Here is a 17,680-nt window from a genome sequence, read left to right on the forward strand (position 1 = left end):
AACCAGAAGGGGAGAAAACTCACCTTACTTTCAATCCAGTTCTTCTGAAAGGAAAGCTGTTATCTCACTGCCCTTCAGTGCTGCATTTGGAACAGATTAATTCAAAACTGTGAAATTAAAATGTGATGAGTGACAGTTCCCAGAAAAACAGCTGCTGCATTAGATTTTCATCATTGCAAGACTGATCAGCTCAACTTCTGGACACTTTTTTCCACTGGCACTGAGCCTCAAGGATAAGAATTATTGTTTTTCTACTAGCAATTTTAACCCACCTGCTGACTTCATGAGTTAAGAGATTTAATGGAGTACAAATGGGGGAATATTCTCAGGCCATTTTTAGTAAAATTCTGCTCTCAATAATACGTAGTCCATTGATGAGGGGCTATATGTGATATAGTGAAACCAGGTAATAACAGCTATTCTAGAAACTACCCCGAATCTGCTGAAAGCTTGTTCCACTGTGTTCTCATTTTTTAAATAATGTTTCACTAATATAATATGGAGCTCACAGAACTCTCTATACAGACTAAAACAGTGACAATAATGTTTGTGGTGGCAACAATTGCAGGTTGTTGAGCAGATATTTTTAGACCTTTGTTTTGTAATCAGTTGGGCATTAAATCAAACTTTTTTCATTCTTGACTATGATAGCAAGCTGCTTAGAACTCGTTCCATGCAGCTGAGTGACTCAGTGGGTTACCAGTAACATGCTAAGCAGATGACCACATAATGAATTATGGTGTACATAAGAAGTAAGAGCTTGTACAAGGACTGGGAATTTAGCAGTCATGAAGACAGGTGCCAACAGTTAGTAAATAGGTGCTGTAAATACAGATTTTACCAGATAATTATGGGGCAGAAAATAAACCATGTAACACTGGACTAAATTCACTTACAATCCACTGGGCACTACTTATATTCATTGAAAACTATTGATTTTTAGCTTATTTTTTATAGAATACCACTTGTGTTCAGCACTGTACAAACACAGGGACCGATCCTAAATGGCCCTTACACAAGCATCCCAACAGCAATACATTCTTGCGTGAGAGCTATCCTCAAGACTGCGTGCTTGGCGATTACAATCTAATGGCCCTATCCTGCAATCCCCACTCATGTGAGTTGTTCCGTTGATTTGGGCATCAGATTAGAAACAGATGATATAGTCTAAACATTAGACATTCCAAACTGTAAGGGCTACAGGCTTTTTAAAGCTATATTTAGGAAGCTGAAAATGATATATAAATGTGTATGCGCTAGGCAGCCAAGGCAACAGTGCTGGAAGAACTGAATGTTTGTCTCTTGACATTGGCACATGAAAGGCTCCTGACAATCCTGCCATCTCCATGTGCTTGATTAGCTCTTCAAGTCCCTTGGCAGAGACACTGGATTTCATCACTCTAGGCCCTATACACACTCTTATCCCTAAGAGGGGTAAGAGGGAATCCCTGTCAAGCTACTATTGGTCTCCCCCAAGCCCTCATGATCTCCTAAACTCCTACCCCTTCCTCTGTCCGCCAACATCTCCACTAGCTCCTGAGAATCCCAATAAGCTCTGTTTTATGCCACACCAAGCTCATAAGTGGCATGAGCAGAAAAGCGCTGATAAGGGATGGAGGATGGCAGCATCAGAAAACAGAGGTAGCTGATGAATGTAAGTGGGGCAGTCTGCTAATCCTCATGTAGCTCAAACAATTTATTCAGAATAAGGGAAATAACTTTGATAACTATTTATTTTCCAAAAGTGGACTTTGTCCAAGATGCTTTTAAAGTTTGTCAGTTTTGGGGAAATAAAGCAGCAAGTTAGAGCTCACTTTTCCTTTTTGCCATGTTTCTTTTTTTTTCTTTTACAAAACAACCACTTTTCTCCTAAAACTAACCCCAATGAAAAGGTTAAAATGGCAGTCTTTATATTGCCAGCAAACTCTCTTGGAGATAAGTCCTGAAATGAAGATGCTAACAATGGTAATTTTACTTATTGCCAATCTAGGAATCCCCTTAGACTCGAAGTGTGTGAATGAGTCACCCGTCTGTTCTATATATAGATAACAGGCAAGAATCCCACAGCTTGAGAGATTGATGATTATCATATTAGTTAGGCAGCAATTTCTTTGAAATAGCCCTATAGCTTGGCTAGGGGAATGATTTTTAGGCAGCCAAGAAAAGTGCAGTTTTCCTATATTGTATCCAAAAAGTGATCAGTTTTAAGCTATATGTAACTCTGTATCTGAGTAGTGAAATGGGATGGGGAAAAATTAAATTATGCTCATATATGTATTACAAGTGAATAATTACAATGTGCATTTTTGTAGAAAATACTACATAATCCATCCACTAATGGAAAGTAGATCTAATCTAACACTGTAGTACCTTCCTTTAATTGTCTAATGTCTCATATCTGGAGATGACAAGCCACCTAACAAATCCCTGTAACCTGCATTTACTCTCCCCTCAGAAGCTCTCATCCCTGTGGGCAAGCCAGACCGCTGCAATTTGACAGGATTGCCAAACGTGGTATTTTTATTTAACATTTATATTGTGGTGGTACCTAGAGGCCAACCATGTCAGATGTCATTATGCCAGGCAGAGTGCAAACATATTGCAGTCCCTACCCCAAAGAACTAACAATCTTAAACTGACGCTTTTATGAAAACTCATGTGAGGTAACTAGTTGCAATGATGTTTACAAATGATCACTCTTGAGCAGGGAGGAATTAAGGCTAATTGTAGCATAAATTATTTAAAAACAAAGGGCCCCCAGATGGCTCTTCAGGAGGAGTTGGTTGTTTCTGAAAACTGAAGAAATTAGTAAAATGAGCCATGGGTAGGGGAGGGAAAAGTGGAGCACAGAGGTATGGCAATGCTGTTGGAAAGCCAGTAGGGGAATGGAAGTAAGGAAAACAATCAATGTGATAGAGGTGCTGCTATGCAAAAATTGAAGGATTTAATATTTGTCAGTCCATCTGCTCAAGCTTAAATTACTATTACATTTGATGACAAAACTTTCATAAATGGAAACAACTCAAATGTGGCAGCCATTACTCTGGATAGACAGAAACATTTGTAGAAGAATAGATGCTCTAGCTGTGTGACTTCGAGCACTCTGTAATTGATAGTCTATAACTAAGTATATCCATGTTTATTTTCCTCATGCCATAACGATGAATAAAATAGGACAGGTGATACACAATGGAGACTGGATAGCTCAGAGTGTGTAATGGGTCAAAGAAACATTCTGCTGTAAGGTCATCAATTGAAATCCAGGTCAGTAGTACCCAAAAGTGTTGTTACCATTTAATTGCTGGTCAGTGAATCACGCTAACTAGCCTCAGTCAAGTATACAGTTGGTTAGTACACCAGCCCTATGCCAGGATAACTCCTTGCCATGTCTCAGCTGTCTGCCTGGGGCAGCCTCTGGGTTTTGTGGATAGTGGGCTGCAGAAAACTAATTGAAATGTAATAGGGCTCTATGTGGAGGAAGATATTTCTCTCTCTCCCACCCCAACCTGTCCACTACCGACCCCCTCCCACTGTGTGAAACGATTGTTATGATGTAGCAGTAGGGAAGCAGGCCTTGGAACTCCAATTCAGGGCACTTTGGTGGGGCAGCATTAGAAAACTTGGGCAGCTGCTGCCTCTATCGTACTGGTTCTGTAGATCAATAGGACTCAGACCAGCACCTTTTATAAACAATCACTTTTTTTTCTTTTTTTTTTTTAAATTGCTGTTCTGTTGTGAGGGTCATTTGAGTCCAAAGTGCAACAACAAAGCACACAGTTTCCCAGTTTTGATGCCTTCTGGCAATTTGAGTTTCAAATGTCTAATCTGGAACAAAGGCGGTGCAGAAAAACAGGGTGACTCAGTGTCTGAGGCAGCGTACCAGACAGCTAGTAAACAATAGCCAACCAGCCTTATCTGGATTTTAGGAGCCTGCACAATGATTTCACCAAGCATGGATTTCTTCTCCATGTGTGAACTTGCTGAAAATTGGAAACATTTAGTAATTAGGGGAAATCTTTGTAATTTAATACTTTTTATTTCAGTTTTCAAAACTTTAGGCCCCAGATCATGTTCCTATGAGGAAAATACTCATACTGGGGGGGACAGGCAATTCTGTGGGGTTTCCCTGGTGGAGTTTCTTTTGCATTTTCCTAAGGGAGGATGGAATTTCCTCATATAAGAAAGTGAGGGTGTAGGTCACTGTCACAGGATGGACTGAGCCCTTTAAGAGGGAGTTGCTCCAACCCACCTGTGCCTCATTAACAGCCTTGATTGGGCTTCATTGACAGGTGTTCCCTATAAAGAGTCAGAAAGGAACAGGAAACTGTGTCAGAAGAGAGCTGTAGTGAGCAGGAGATGCTGACTGGGAGAAGCTAGAGCTGGAAAGCTGAACTCTAGCTAGGAAGGGCTGGGAGTAATGTCATGTGAAGGGCAGACTGGGACAGAAAAAGAGTTGAGTATAGGGGTGATGAACTTTAGTAGGACCTTGAGGATTGTTTCTGGACTGTTTCTGTTACTAAACCAGATGCAGGCAGGGGTGATGTTAGCTATGACAAAGACTGTGTGGGGTTCTTAAGGAGTCCTGAAGAAGGAAAACCGAAGCAGAGTGCTGCAGAGCCATCCTTGGCCATGAAGGTGTGCACAGGAGGTGGTTGATGCTGTAATAACCACAAATGGCCTGGATTATAATCAGAATCATAGAATATCAGGGTTGGAAGAGAGCTCAGGAGGTCATCTAGTCCAACCCCCTGCTCAAAGGAGGACCAATTCCCAACTAAATCATCCCAGCCAGGGCTTTGTCAAGCCTGACCTTAAAAACCTCTAAGGAAGGAGATTCCACCACCTCCCTATGTAACCCATTCCAGTGCTTCACCACCCTCCTAGTGAAAAAGTTTTTCCTAATATCCAACCTCCCCCACTGCAACTTGAGACCGTTACTCCTTGTTTTGTCATCTGGTACCACTGATAACAGTCTAGCTCCATCCTCTTTGGAACCCCCTTTCAGGTAGTTGAAAGCAGCTATCAAATCCCCTCTCATTCGTCTCTTCTACAGACTAAACAATCCCAGTTCCCTTGGCCTCTCCTCATAAGTCATGTGCTCCAGCCCCCTAATCATTTTTGTTGCCCTCCACTGGACTCTCTCCAATTTTTCCACAGTAGTGTGGAGCCCAAAACTGGACACAGTACTCCAGATGAGGCCTCACCAATGTCGAATAGACAGGAATGATCATGTCCCTTGATCTGCTGGCAATGCCCCTACTTATACAGCCCAAAATGCCGTTAGCCTTCTTGGTAACAAGGGCACACTGTTGACTCATATCCAGTTTCTCATCCACTATAACCCCTAGGTCCTTTTCTGCGGAACTGCTTCCTAGCCATTCGATCCCTAGTCTGTAACAGTGAATGGGATTCTTCCGTCCTAAGTTGAACTTGTCCTTGTTGAACCTCATCAGGTTTCTTTTGGCCCAATCCTCTAATTTGTCTAGGATCCACATGGGCCCCATCCTCATGGAAGCTTTATGCCTCTGCTTCTCTTTAGCCATGCCCAAGCTCCATATTAGGGGCCACATCTGCTATCTGAGCAGGGTGTGCTGTGGAAAAATGGATTACTTTTCCTATTACATTTCCAAGGGGTCAGTGGGGGAATAATGTGCATCTCTCCAGTGCCAGCCTGCCCATTGTCTGCCCTGATTTATTGTATGGCTCCTTGGATCCATATGTCTCTCCAGTGCAACAGAGGGGATGCTGTTACTGAATGTGGCTCTCTCCCCCAGTTTCCATAGGATGCATTAGCAGAGCTTTCAACTGGTAACATTTCAGCTTTTCCTTTGACACTCTATGTGGGGAAAATGTGCATTTGTACGATGATTTTATCCTCATAATTAATGTTGGAAAAGGTTTCTTCTCACTAATGTGAGAATTAATCATATTTATGCAAAGCAGTAACTTTTTTCAAATAATAGAGTAACATGAGGGAAACAACTTCTAATTAGTTAATTACTACATCCCAGGACAATGATAATAAAATGTATCACTTGTTTAGCACTGTTCATTTGTAGACAGATCACTTTAAAAAGGAGGTCAGTATCAGTATCCCCATTTTATAGATGGAGAAACTGAGAGAGAGGTGAAATGTCTTGTCCAAGCTCTTAGAGAGACAAGGTGGGTGACATAGTCTTTTATTGGACCAACTTCAGTTGGTGAGAGAGACAAACTTTCGAGCCACACAGAGCTCTTCTTCAGGTCATAGCTAATATGTCTCCCTAACATCTGGGTCCAACACAGCTACAACCTCGCTGCATATTGCCCAAGATCTCTCAGCAGACCTGGCAACAGAACAATCCGGACTCTCAGTCCATTGCTCTAGTCTATCCATTAGGGACACAGTTTATAAATCTTAACAATGGGATTCATTAGGTAATCAAAATCCCATTGAAAGTTAATGGTGAGTTAAGCACCTATCACATAATCTGAGACTTTCAAAGGGGCTTATCTCCATATTTTTAAATTCAGAAAATAAACTATTAAACACTGACTATTACAATAATTTCATTTCATGAGAGGTATGTTCAATTTATTATTGCAAAATTATTGGTTTAGACCAGGGGTTCTCAAACTGGGGGTTGGGACCCCTCAGGGAGTCGTGAGGTTATTACATGGGGGGTTCACGAGTTGTCAGCTTCCACCCCAAATCCCGCTTTGCCTCCACCATTTATAATGGTGTTATAAATTAAACACTTTTTTTATATATTTAAGGGGGTCACATTCAGAGACTTGCTATGGGAAAGGGGTCATCAGTACAAAAGTTTGAGAACCACTGGTTTAGACATAGCAGTATCATATAAATGGCTTTTAGCTGTGAGGCATATACAGCACCTAAATAGTCTCCACATTTCTATTGTCCTTATTGCTCTCCCTTTATCAGACAGCAGGTCTCAGTATTTAAACTAGTGAGGTATGTAACAGAATTAGAAAATATAAAAGTGAATTGAATGTGATAAGAGATAGGTTTTGATCTAGACAAGAAAATCCTAGAGGTGTGTCAGAACTGAGAACATCACTAACATCAGTTAATTAGATGGAGATAGGCAGGGAATAGATGCATCTTATACATCAGTACAAAATGTTCTTTGCTGTTTTACTCTGCCACTCAGCACCAGTGCACTGTGCCAAGTGCAGATCTGATTTGCGTCACTACTAATGGAGACTAGTGCCATAGCTAATTAACAGAGGGATAGCAAAGATAACCTTATAATGCTGAGGCTTGTAACAAGTTGAGAGTTTATTGTAGCAGTATAATGTTCATTTTCACCAGGCACAGTCTGGATACAAAGGTAATGACTGAAGTGATTTTTTTTATTAATATTGAAGTCTCTTCACTGAAGAAATTCAGCTAGCTGAATAACTTTAGATCATTCCTGAAAACAAGATGTCTTTAAGAAATCTAATCAATTCAGTGCTTAGATTACAAAACTGATTAGCTGTGAAAGTCATGCTGCCCTGCACATAGACACTGGCAGGCAAACTGGATAGAAGGGGATTTAGACTACAGTTGAGTGTTTTTTCAAGGCTGTGCTGATAGGCTGATGAAGAACAGCTGACAAACTGGGAAATCCATTGGCAGGGAATTCAGTGAGTCAGTGCTGAGTCACCTTCTGCCCTACGTGACAGAGAAAAGTGCACAGCAACAGTTGCTGGACTAGCATGCAGTCTAAAGAAGTGATCAGAAACTTCCCCCTTTCAGAAAGGGCAGCCTTGTCTGGCAGTTCACATAACACCACTTGAATATTGGACACGTGACACTGAAAACCTTGCGAAATTGGGAATTTAACACTAGAAATGGCTAAATTTCACACATGGTCTCTTGGATATTCTAAATCCATGCGCTGTCATCTTCAACAAGAACTCCATTTATTCTCACCCTTTTTACGGCTGCAGGCGTTACTCTGACCTTTTTATTTTCATTTATAAAAAGAATTACTGGAAGAATGGATTAATAAAACAAGCTAGAATTGAATAGTATGTAGCAGAACTTTAGACTCTAAAAGTTTAATAGATGTGGAGTGTGTTAACAAAAAAAACCCAACAACCTAAAAGCCCCGTTCAAAGCAAATTAAGAGATGGGATTTTATGTCTATAGTACAGCAGTGTGGAAGACTTGCAGCACAAAACTCCAAGCTATGCAACTCCCCTGGTTTGGGGTTTTGGTCTAAACCAAAATTCAAATCAGTTTGAGGAGTTAGTTGAACTTAACCTGGGGCAGTCTTTTGATTTTTTGCATCAAAATCTTACAAAAATCACTACTTTTTTGTGTAAAATAAAATGCAGTTTGTCAAGCCCATCTCGATATCACTGAGATTTGGATTTGTTTGATGTAGGGCTTCAAACTTACTTGTATGTGAACTGATTAAAATGTTTATGTAAACTCCTGGGGAGTGAAACTGCTGAGTTGAATATAACTCTGTTTGGAGGCATTATGTAAACTTCAGCTCCATGCCTTGTAGAAAACATTTGATAAAAGCCAATTAACATAGTAGTATTATTTGTATTACCATAGTGCCTAGGAGCACCTGTCATGGACCAGGACCCGATTGTGCTAGTATGGTACAATATTTCAAAACTCCCATCCTAAGGTCCAAATTCTTCTCTCAGATACTCGGCACATCTCCAATTTTGTAAATAATTTATATCACTGAGAGGCTGAAATCAGCTACTTCTCAATATATTACAGTCCATCTGATTACACCTGGCTTCTAAAATTCATGCATCTTCAGATCTTCCTGTTGTCCATAGTTGTTCTAAGTAACCTCTAAAGAGGCAATTGTTAAGCATACTGGTTTATTTTATTTGTGCTACTATCTTTACCCAATCAGGGTTGGATATTTTCAGATAAGGTTAAGATTTTCAAAAAATGACTTGGGTTTAATATCTTTTTGGGGTGCCCAACTCGACCCAATGAAAAATGAGAAGCCTGATTTTTTTTCCAGAAACAGGTGCTCAACACTTCCTGAAAATAGGCTCCTTCAAGGTGTCTCAAGTTGAGCACCCAAAATATGAGACCTAAAATTACAGGTCACTTTTGACAATCTTGGCTGTCTATTACAAATGAATGAAGTGCATCATAACTAATCTCTTTCTGAACTGAAACAAACCTTCTTTAATGTGTAGAATCAGCAACTCCTCAGCTCCGTTTCTTCTGAATTCAATTCTCTGTGAAATTCCACATACCTACAAGCAGGCTATCCTTCCACCACGTTTCCAGCTTCCCTCTGACCTGTCTGACCCCTCCCTCCTCTAGCCTTTCCTCCACTGGCCCATACAACCATTAAAGGATTTTTCCAATCAGATATTATTTGGATTGCGTTGCCCAACTGTATCTTTCTCTGCCATGTTGAAACCTTGCTTGAGCTGTAGGACTAGATACATCTCAGATTTTACTGCACACCAGAAAAAGTAAGAATTGAAAGTAGAAACCTAAGGCCTCAGCAGAGAGAGAGACAAATGCACAATGTATTTTTAAAGACATATATTATAGTGACCTGGATGGCAATGTATGGGAGAAATATCACAGAGGGCTGGATGTGAAGAGACAGAAAGGACAAAGGGCCTGCCTAGAGCGTGTAATGGTGGGTCACAAAAGGCTGGACTAAGGGAAGGGGATTGAAAAAAAGGTCTTGCAGACCTAATGAAGGAAGGGGGAGATAAGAGTTGCAGGTACTTGGATGTAAAGAAAAGGGAGACAGAGGTCTAAGTAGGAGTGAGGAAAAAATGGGCACATGATCTAAACGTTGTACTTCTGCAGATTTAGGAAAGCATTAGCTTCAAATAAAATAGCCCAGGAGTTTTCGGACTTTTTGATACTGTGGGCCAATTTTTAATAGAAATTGTCCTGCGGACAAGCTCCTCTCCCAGTCACAGTCACACAGATTACCTCACCTCACGTAGCATGACATCCATGAGCTAATTATAGCAATTGCTTACACAGAAAAGTACAACTAGTAAAGCATATAATGAATTTTTGCTGTATTTAGTTTGCTTTATCAGCTGGATATAAGGAAAGCCAGCAGCCTTGTTGTCTTCATGGACCAGCAAGTGTTCCAAGAACCAAAAGGGATCCACTGCCCACAGTCTATGAGCCTCTGAAATAGTCAACAACATAAACCCCACTCATTGTGAAATTAGATAAAGGGCACAATTTTAATGGTATTTGCAATACCTAACTGATTTAAGAACCTACATCTTATTTTTCAAATGAATTTTAGGCACCTAGGAAACTAAATCCTATTGACTTCCAAGTTGGGATTTTCGCTCTTAAGTGCCTAAATCCCTTTTGAAAATGAGACTTGGGCTCCTAAATCAGAAAGACATTGCAATGCTGAGTGCAGAAATGCCTAAATACCATTAAAATTCTAGGCCAAAGTGTTGACTTCTGCATTTATCAGTGCTAGCTAGGATCAGAAATTGCAATTTTTCCAGCCTGGTGAAAACTAGGAAGCGTTGACTGTCTCACTAACTGTGCATAGCATTAGCTGAATAATGACTAATAATTGACTGAAACTCCACAATGCTAACCATCAATCCTAAAGAACATTATTTTAGAGGGAACGATATACAAGATTTTACCTGGTATTTTTTCTTCCTTCATTGTAGTGTCCAGGATTTTCTGTTCGGATTAGGATTAACTGTTGGCACCATGTAGTTTCATCTGAACATTTGTTAATTGTTGGATAATGCTGATAGATGGCTAGTCTGGAAATACGGAATGGGTTTCCTAGTTACAGTATTTCTTTAGTGAAAGGCAGGCTCTAGGAACAAAAGTGTTTAAAATGCAATTATGCTCTGAAAAGTGATTCTGTAAAAATAGCATCAAGGGGTCTTCCGTATATTACCTATCCAAGACTTCCAGATTAAAATTGCCTGTTTGCAAGTAAAAATGTGTTTCTAACTACCAGCCCTGCAAGTCAACCTGGGACCTGATATTCAAGCAGGGTTCTTTTCTTCTTGTGCATCACCAGCAATAATTTAGTTAAGAATTCTGCAATTGGAACTCTTCTGTTGAGATATGTGTGAACCACCTCTCTACTAAGAGGTGAAAACAGAGGTATCAGGTCTGCTGGGTCAGAAGGTTCTGTTTTTATATAAGAGCATCAACACATTTTTAAAAAAGAAACTTCTAACGGTATAAGTATGGAGAAAATAAATGGCCTTATTGTTCTGGGCTGAAATTCAAACATTGCATAAGATGACATGTACAGATACATCATACCTGCACCAGTGAGCAATATATATAGTTTGTATAAGATACTTGGAGTGGCTTCTAGTTGAGCAGGCATAGCAAAGCTTCTATTGGCTTGGCTGGAAGATGATTGTTTCTGACTCACCCTCATAAAAGTTGTTTCCTATGGTTTCAAGGCTCAGCTCCTATAAATATGGGATTAACATAAAAGGGCCAAAAACTCTGACCTAAAGTCATCTTTCAGTTATATTCATGTACCCAAGGATTCCACTGAAGCCACAGGGGTCACTCCAGATGCACACCAATTCTGCACTGAGTGGAATTTGGCCCACTGACTTGCATTGAATTATACCAGTAGCAAGTTTGGCCCAGTAAATTCAGCCATCAAACCAGGAGCCTTCTAATTATTCCCTTCAATTTACTATTTTCCTCTAGCTTGTAGCCCAGTCAATTTGTTGTTGTTTCAAGACTGAGACTTTGGGCCATATCGCTTTCAAAATGACTAATCCTATTCAGATTCCTTGTAGGGCCACCTCCCAGCTTTATAGAAGCCAGATCAGGTAAGGCTAGTTCTCTTTTTGTCATTGGCTGTTCAAATTATAGGGACATGGAACCAGTCTTAAAGTGTAAGGGCAAATTCTACTCTCACTTATTTGTGGAGAGTTATCAGGATGAGGTTGGAACAGGCAAGGAAAGACTTAACTGTTCTCTCACCCAGAAAGGGAGCCACTTGGGTATAAGGGTGGAAGCCCATTGTTGAAACTGTGAGATGCTGCACTGCTTTGATATGGTTCAATTTGTCCTGTATTGGATAAGGATCGTCAGCCCAGCCTCTTCCACCAGCACTAAACTGGCTTAAAATCAGTTGTAAAGATATGTGAATGTTCAACTGAAGAAAAAAATTAATCTGGAGTATAACCCTCTTAATCATGTGGCAGAAGGTTTGAATTTGATTGAATTGGATCAGCAGATGATGTCAGCATCCTCCATAAAACAAATCTCATTTGTAAACAGTTGGGTGAGTCAAACTCATTTCCTTGGTTAACAGGAATAAGATTTCATAAATGTATAGCAATCCCATTTTACATTAGTAACCAGCTGTATGATATGATCATCAACTGATGTGGCATGGAGCCAGGATGGAGGGAGCTGCTCCTCACTCCACTTTCTGGGAAGGGAGTGGATAAACAGAGTTGGTTTTGGAAAATCTAGCAGGCTTTGTTAGCATGTGGCCCTGTACCGGGATGGTTACCCGCTCCTGCCCTGAGGGGTTTAAAACAGCCCTGGAGGAGGGCTGTGGAAGGGCAAGATGCCTAGGCTGAAGGAGGAAGCAGGCTCAGTTGGGGCCATGCCACAATCAGGGCCCAGCTTGCCCTATAAAGGCTTGAGCCAGGAACTCAAGTAGACACTCACTCTCTGCATTCAGAGAGAGAGAGAGAGAGAGAGAGAAGGGCCTGGCTGCAGTTAGCTTGAGACAGGGTACCTGAGTGGAGCAGGGCTCGGGAAAGGCAGAGGAGTTGGGGAGTTCCAGCCTGGAAAGCCCCAGGCTGTGACCTAGCATTGGGCCAACAAGTATTGGGGGTTGCAGAGGGCAGCCCAGGGGTAGGCAAAAGGAAGCAGGTCCAAACCCAACCTCACCTGTGATGAGTGGCTGATACTGCAGTCTGCCCCAGGGAGTGGGGCTAGATGGTGACTGGCAGTAGCCTTACACTGAGGTGAGGTGGGGATAGTGGGTGGGGGTTCCCTGAGGAGGGGAGACCCTAAGACTAAGGGGTTACTGCTAGGGGGCAGCACCCCAGGTACAAGGGCACTGGGGTCCAGGGAGGGACACAGGGGCCAGAGGACAGGTGGACCACTGGTCTGCAGAGGGAGCTCCAGGACGCTGGAAGAGCTAATTCCCTGAACAGACCAGCAGGAGGTGCCGCAGGGGTGAGTCCGCTCATCTACAGGCCCCCTGGAACTGTTTATAATTTTTTAATATTGCTGTCTTGCCTTTGGACTGGCATATTTCCTTTACTATTCTATAAGTGATCTCTTGGTGAATCTATGTGCTTCCCCATTTTATAAGTTAATTCAATACATTTAAATATGAGTCACAAAAATAAAATGGTTAGAGATTCATTCAACAACTCAGAAGCTAATTTAGAGACCATTCCTGCACCTGTACTATGCCCTCAAATACTGCTTACTTCAGTGGAAACTTGAGGAAGCTCAGTTCTTATAGAGGTCCTCAGCACCTCACAGGAATAGGGCTTTATGTAGATAGACAAGTGCAGCAGAGTGAGAGTTCTTCACTATACCATCACTGGGGCCCTACCAGTCCATTGTGGTCAATTTCACGGTTATAGGGTTTTAAAAATAGTAAATTTCATGATTTCAGCTATTTAAATCTGAAAATTTCATAGTGTTGTAATTGTGGGGGGCCTGACCCAAAAAGGAGTTTGGGGGGGTGTCGTAAGATTATTGGGGGGGGGGGTTGCGGTACTGCTACCCTTATTTCTGCACTGCTGCAGCTGGAGAGTGGTGGCTGCATAGCTCCACTGAAGTCAATGAAGATACACTGGTACACCAGCTGAGGATCTGGTTCTGTGTTTATCCTGTTGTTGTATTTTATATTTAAATCTTGAGCCTGAATGGAAACTCAGAATGTGGAAACAAACAATAGCATCCAGGAAAATTAATTAGGACAAAACTGTTTCCCCATATAAATGAATAATACAAATCATAGTGTAATTCTCCATAATTTATTATGCTTTGGAATTATAGTTGTAATTATTACTTATAATGCTAGACAGATTGTTAAACCTTCTGATTTTAATACTTCAGGGTCAGCCTGTGGCTTTAAAGGCTGCCTAAACCAGGGGGAAGGAGGCGAGCTACAAAGTTAACATGCAGCAAGGTCAGTCATACTTACACATAGGGGCTGGAACTATAGGTACTAGGGATGCTGTCGCATCTCCTGGCTTGAAGTGGTTTCCATCATATACAGTTTGGTTTAATGGCTCCCAGCGCCCCCACTATAAAAATTGTTCCAGCACCCCTGCACTTACAATAGGGGCTGCACTGTCACATCAAAGAGCATCACACTCTTCCCCTCCACCCCCCCCCCCACACATGCACACACTTTTCATAGGGTTCCCCTTTGAGCCAGATGAATATTACTACCTGTAGTGGACTGGAAACAAAACTATGGCTCATCCTTTATCTCATTCTTCCCACTTCCCTTCCTCCCCCATTACCCTGTGACTAGTCCCTAAATATGAGTGGAGCAAAAGGGGGAGAAGGCCAGACAGTCAAGTACATTTTCCCAGCACACAGTAAGGGTATAATCTTGGGCAATGATAATATGTTGCATTACTATAGCACCTGCCATCAGAGAATTCCAAGGCATTTTACAAGGGTTAATTCAATAAACTCTACAGCACTCCAGTGAGGCATAGAACATGATAGTCATATTTTCTTTTTTCCTTTGCTTAGTTCTGATGACCTTACATTGGGATTTTTAAAGGGAGAGGGGGAGTTAAAATTAAAGTTGTGAATAATTCAAAACCACCGAGTTTTTCAGTTTCATAATGTTGGCATTGTACTTTATTATTTATTTTGAAGTAGTGCCTGTTGATTTCAACCAGGTCAAATCCCCATTGAGCTAAGCACTGTACATATACTAAATTATAATTCCTATACCAAAGACCAGATCTTTTCTTTGGTTTCTTTTTGTGTAGACTTGCATACCTTGTGAGTTTGGGATTTGGATGAAATTGCTGTGTTTAACCTGATTTCACATTGAAATTCTAAATCAGTACAGGTGTGCTCAAAAGTAAGCCCGGTTCACTTGAAACATTGGTGGTTTAGCAAGCCTCAGCGACAGTTTTTTCAAATCTGGGCTGTTTCATATTTGTAACAATATCTGAAACCAGTTTTACCTGGATTCAAATTTCATAGCAAACATTTCACACTGCTTGTTAATATCCCAAGCTATAGTAGTTACATGGCTTCAAAATTTCTCTTCATTACTCTTACAATATGTATTTATTATGCAACGTGGTTGGGCAAATTCTTATTGAAGCTGGTGGGTGTAACTGCTGCCCTTCATACAGGATAAATGTAAGAAACAATCAAGCTCTTTCGTGGAATAATGTAGTTGAAAAAATAGGAGCCACCACCCACAACATAGGCACATGGCAATGCTTGAGTAAAAGCTGAACCATGTGACCCAAGGGGTTTCCCTAGAGATTGACATAGCAAGAGCAGGAGCTGGCACACTGGTGGATCTATGTATATGAGAGAGATAAGAGAAACACAAAGAAGAAACCTCAGACCCTGAGGGAAAAAAAGCAAAGAGCTGTGGGGGAGGGGAAACAGCAGGGGGCTAGCCTCCCCAGCCAGGAGCTCGGGGCCGGATAGGAGGGTCCTATGGGCCTGATGTGGCCCATGGGCTGTAGTTTTCCCACCTCTGTGCTACAGCGATAGGTATATCAGAGAGAAAGACAGAGAGATCAACTGGGGTTTTTGTGGCTGTGGCCCAATCCCATTGAAGTTAATGGAGGTATCGCCATTTGCTACACTGTGGCTTTTAATTTGCAGGAGTAGCTGTGAAAGGCAAGAGCTTCCTTTCGTGAGAGGAAAGGAAGCCAGGAGCAACCCCATCCTGATCACTGAACTACTGTAAGTACAGTGAAGAGCTTCTATTCTGTATTTACAGAGTATCTGAGGTGGATTCTTCTAAAGTGAGCCTTCTCAGTTCAGGTAGAGGTTCCTAGGTGCCCTTTCTAATTTCTTCATGGACTATAGTTTTTGGACTTGGTGAGGGTAAATGGTACAGTTACAAAAAAATATGAATCTGTTCAGACAAGACCACTTTAATGTGGTTGAATTCCATTCTTACATCACAGGTTCACATTGACTAGACTTGAATGTTGTTGAATCTTTGTACCTTGACTGCAAAAGCTTCTCTGCTTTCAGAGCCCATTCTCAGTACAGAGAGCAAGAAGATGGCTTGACTCATGAGCAAACAGCCAGGCAAAGAGTCTTTGGAAGCCCATCTACAGAATATGGGGGAACAGCTTCCCATGAAAACACACCTTTCCTGAAGCACCCATCCTCCACTCATCCCTCGACCCAGGGCATCTATCAGCCTGGCATAAGAATGTGCCGATGAATCATGCCAGGGTTAAGTTTCAGTGAATTTTATAGGTAAGCCTTGTAACTGTGGGCTAAATATTGGTTCCTAAAGCTGTGGCCCTTATTTATTTTAGTGGGAGCTTCTGGGTGTTCAGCATGTTGGGAATCTTTCATTTATTTTAGTGCCTAAATATGAATTTAGGAATCTTACTTGAGATGTCTATTTTTGAAAATCTTGGCCTATGACAGCAGCCACTGGAGTCAGTAGATACTTACTGTGATGGGGGTCCCCCATAAGGATTTATGGAATGTGCTTATGAATGTATATATGACATAACTGGAATATGTTTTAGGCTACATGTCTCATGTAACATATCTATGTAAAGGTTATGATCTACTGAATGTATTCATCCTATTTGTATGCATGTATCATTTTCGTATTCAAAGTTATGAATATTGGTTGTGTACTGGCTTGATTTTAACTAGCCTAGTAGAGCATTTGGTCAGCTTCTTGAGAAGTGCAAATTAAGTGCCTAATGAAAAACCATCTAAGCCAACAATGAACTTGAAGATACCAATCCACATCTGAGCCTTCCCAGGAATGTGGCTTGGCTGGTAAAAAATGAGTCATGCATGGATATGTGACTCCAAAACTCAATCTTGGAGCTGGACTTTGCATAGGAGTAAGGAGGGGGTCTCCACCCACAAGAGACAGTCTACTTAAATCCCGGGATGACCCCTCCATTTTTTTCTTCAGTTGGCTAAAAAGAGAGCCTCTCCACCACCCCCCACCCCAAAGGATACCTGAAAGAAACTGGAACAAAGGACAGTAACTACAGGGGGTGAGAGTGATTGCTGGACCCAGACTAGCAGAAGACTAGTCTGTAAAAGGAAGCTTACTGGAACTGGTGAAGTTTTATTTGTATTCAGTTTCTTAGACATAAACTTGCGTGTTCTATTTTACTTTACTTGGTAATTCACTTTGTTCTGTCTGTCGCTACTTGGAACCACTTAAATCCTACTTTCTGTATTTAATAAAATCACTGTTTACTTATTAATTAACTCAGAGTGTGTATTAATACCTGGGGGGGGGGGGCAAACAGCTGTGCATAGCTCTCTATCAGTGTTATAGAGGGCAAACAGTTTGTGTTTACCCTGTATAAGCTTTATACAGGATAAAATGGATTTTTGGGGTTTGGACCCCATTGGGAGTTGGACATCTGAGTGTTAAAGACAGGAACACTTCCGTAAGTTGCTTTCAGTTAAGCCTACAGCTGTTAGGGGACGTGGTTCAGACCCTGGGTCTGGGTTTGCAGCAGGCTA

At 41.4% G+C, this 17,680-nt stretch overlaps 1 long non-coding RNA gene across 1 annotated transcript; it reads left to right on the top strand.

Moving 5' to 3' along the window:
• Positions 1–1,532: 1,532 nt before the first annotated feature.
• On the top strand, positions 1,533–16,722 carry LOC117879530. Its single transcript, XR_004646298.1, has 3 exons — positions 1,533–1,654; positions 15,821–15,901; positions 16,199–16,722. It is a non-coding gene; the product is annotated as an uncharacterized LOC117879530 (long non-coding RNA).
• Positions 16,723–17,680: the final 958 nt, after the last annotated feature.

The sequence above is a fragment of the Trachemys scripta genome, chromosome 6 (genome assembly GCF_013100865.1).
Source record: "Trachemys scripta elegans isolate TJP31775 chromosome 6, CAS_Tse_1.0, whole genome shotgun sequence".
NCBI lineage: Eukaryota > Metazoa > Chordata > Testudines > Emydidae > Trachemys > Trachemys scripta.